Below are 3402 nucleotides of genomic sequence, written 5' to 3'. Positions count from 1 at the left end.
GCTTTGAGGGAAAGGTTGTCATACCAAAGGGGCAAATTAGGCTACCTATGCAATCAGACTCAGAAATGGTAAACGTAGATTTCATTGTGGTAGACGCCTATTCTCCCTATACGGCTATTATGGCAAGACCTTGGTTGCATGTTTTGGGTGCCGTTTCCTCAACCTTGCATATCAAGGTTAAATTTCCTTCTAAGGATCAGGTGGTGGAACTGCTTGGAAGTCAATCTATGTCACGGCTGCAATTCTGCTTCAGCCTGAACCGGAGTCCTCGGCCTTAGCTAACGAAAAGTCGTAGCAATCAAAGTCTCTGGCCACAACTAGGGTACCATTGGTAGAAGAACCTGCATATGAGGAACTAGAAAAGGTTCTTATAGACGACAACCCTGAAAAATTCTTTCAGGTGGGAGTTCAATTGCCACAGGAGGAGAAAGCAGAGTTGGTTATGTTTTTGAAGAAAAATGTGGATGTATTCATATGGAATGCTTACGAAGGCCCTAGGGTTGATCCGAGTTTTATTTGTCATCATTTAAATGTCAATCCAGCTGTAGTACCGAGGAGGCAACCACCTCAACGCTCCTCCAAAGAGCATTCCGAGGCTGTTAAGGAAGAGTTACTCAAACTTAAGAAGGCGGGTGTTATCAAAGAAGCTTTTTATCCTGAATGGTTAGCTCATACAGTGGTGGTAAAAAAGAAAAATGGGAAGTGGAGAGTGTGTGTGAACTTCACAGACTTGAACAAAGCTTGTCCTAAAGATTCTTTCCCAATGCCTCTGATAGATCAGTTGGTGGATGCTACTGTTGGGCATCCTCGGATGAGTTTTTTGGATACTTTCCAAAGTTATCACCAAATACCTTTAGCTGTAGAGGACCAAGAGAGGACTGCATTTGTCACTCCCACAGGAAATTATCATTATAAGGTAATGCCCTTCGGTTTGAAAAACGCAGGGGCTACTTATCAAAGGATGATGACTAGGATGTTTGAGCCACAGCTGGGAAAAACTATCAAAGTATATGTGGACGACATGGTGGTAAAGAGTAAAGCGGTCTCCACGCATCTGGAATATCTAAGCAACACTTTTCAAACACTGAGAAAGTACAAATTGCGACTCAATGCCTCTAAGTGTTCTTTTAGTGTGGGGTCGGGCAAATTTCTAGGCTATATGGTAACTCACCGGGGAATTGAAGTTAATCCGGCCCAGGTCAAGGCCATTAACAACTTACAACCACCTCGAAATCCTAAAGAGGTTCAGAGGCTGACAGGAATGACTATTGCCCTCAACCGATTTATTTCTTGGTCCGCGGACAGGTGTGGGCCTTTCTTTTAGTTGTTGAATAAGTGGAAGGGATTTGAATGGACTGAGGAGTGTGCATTGGCTTTTCAACAGCTTAAGGAGTATCTCTCACGACCACTTGTTATGTCTCAACCAAAAATTGATGAAGTTTTGTTCACATATATTGATGCAGTTAGTCTGGTTCTTATATAGGATGATGATTGTGGGGTCTTAGGGTTCGACTGAGATCGTGAGTAGTCCGAATCCAAAGAGGAATATCTCCTCAGATAAGCTAAACACAGATCGGGTATAGATCCTAATGATCAAAGTGACCTTCCAGGAAGTTCTAATGATAAGGACGAGCATCATGAACGTATAAGAGGGATAAGGACTGAAAAATATCTAAGGGAAAGCTGCTACACCGCATTGAATGCCCTGCAGCTAACTTTCTGACCACATTTATGTGAAAAAGACTCCTGAACAGTGCTACATCGGCAACCACAACTCACAGAAGACTAGAAAGGGTGTCTGATGGGACAAGCACTCAAGTGGTGGCTCAAAAGATCAACTTAAGATTATCCAAAAGGAACTACATAATGAGAGAGACCCTTCATGAAAAGGGAATGGAAAAAGGAGAAGAGAAAACACTGTAGCAATTCCAACAACTCCTGTAACCATTGTCATCTAATATATACTAGAACAGAGCTCCTCGAACTGTGCCGAGGACAAACTTTCTCGGACAAACAGGGTTCAATTCTTGTTGACTCATCATCCAAAACCATATTAACTGTTATCCATACACTAAAGCCTAGCTCTTTGACCCATTCTTTACAAATTTATTGTACTGGATTCATTGGGTCAAGATCCCTTACATTTTGGGCTTGGTCTGAAAATCGTGTCCTTACAATTGGTGTCGTCTGTGGGAAGAGCTTGTGTGATAGTGAGTGCAATGGTTAAATATGGTAGGATCAAGCTCCCATCAGCAAGAGTCCCTAAGGAAAGCCATTATGGTGGCCAGTTTACTATGTAAGCAAGTCACTATATGAGGCACACATAGTTGTTGTCCTAACTTAGCTTACGCTCAGGTCTATACTACGAAGTGCGAATTATACGGGGACGATTGCTAAATGGAGCTTCTGAGATCAAGTACATGCCTCATACCTCTGTTAAGGGCCAGGTCCTCGCGAATCTGGTGGCCGAGTTCGCTGAACCTCCATTAGAGGAAGTGGCAGCAACACATGAGTAATTCAAAGGGGCTCTGTGGCGGGGCTAGTTCTTGAAGGTATATATTGATATCTTCTAATCTATTGAAGTGGTTAAACAGAACCTTAGCTATGCCGGGTCCTCAAACCTCTTGCTTTGGGGAAATTAACACACACTGGTATCTTTAAAAGTGGTTAAACAGAACCTAAGCTATGCCGGGTCCTCGGACCTCCTGCTTTGGGAAAATTAACACACACTGGCATCTTTAGAAGTGGTTAAACAGAACCTTAGCTATACTGGGTCCTCGGACCTCCTGCTTTGAAAAAATTAATACACACTGACATCTTTAGAAGTGGTTAAATAGAACCTTAGCTATGTCAGGTCCTCGAACCTCTTACTTTTGAGAAATTAACACACACTGGCATCTTTAGAAGTGGTTAAACAGAACCTTAGCTATGTCGGGTCCTCAGACCTCCTACTTTGGGGAAATTAACACACACTGGCAACTTTGGAAGTGTTTAAACTATAACTCAATCATGCGTCGGTCCTCGGACCAGATGATGTGGGAAAGTTAACACTCCATAACAACTCTCAAAGTGTTTAAACTATAACTCAATCATGCCTCGGTCCTCGGACCAAATGATATGGGAAAGTTAAACACTCCATGACATCTCTCTTCAAGTGTTTAAACTATAACTCGATCATGCCTCGGTCCTCAGACCAGATGATGTGGGAAAGTTAACACTCCATGACATCTCTCTTTCAAAGTGTTTAAACTATAACTCAATCATGCCTCAGTCCTCAGACCAGATGATGTGGGAAAGTTAACACTCCATGACATCTCTCTTCAAGTGTTTAAACTATAACTCGATCATGCCTCGGTCCTTGGACCAGATGATGTGGAAAAGTTAACACTCCATAATAACTCT

This window comes from Castanea sativa, chromosome 4 (genome assembly GCF_040712315.1).
Source record: "Castanea sativa cultivar Marrone di Chiusa Pesio chromosome 4, ASM4071231v1".
Classification (NCBI taxonomy): Eukaryota; Viridiplantae; Streptophyta; class Magnoliopsida; order Fagales; family Fagaceae; genus Castanea; species Castanea sativa.
This window is presented reverse-complemented; position numbering follows the sequence as displayed.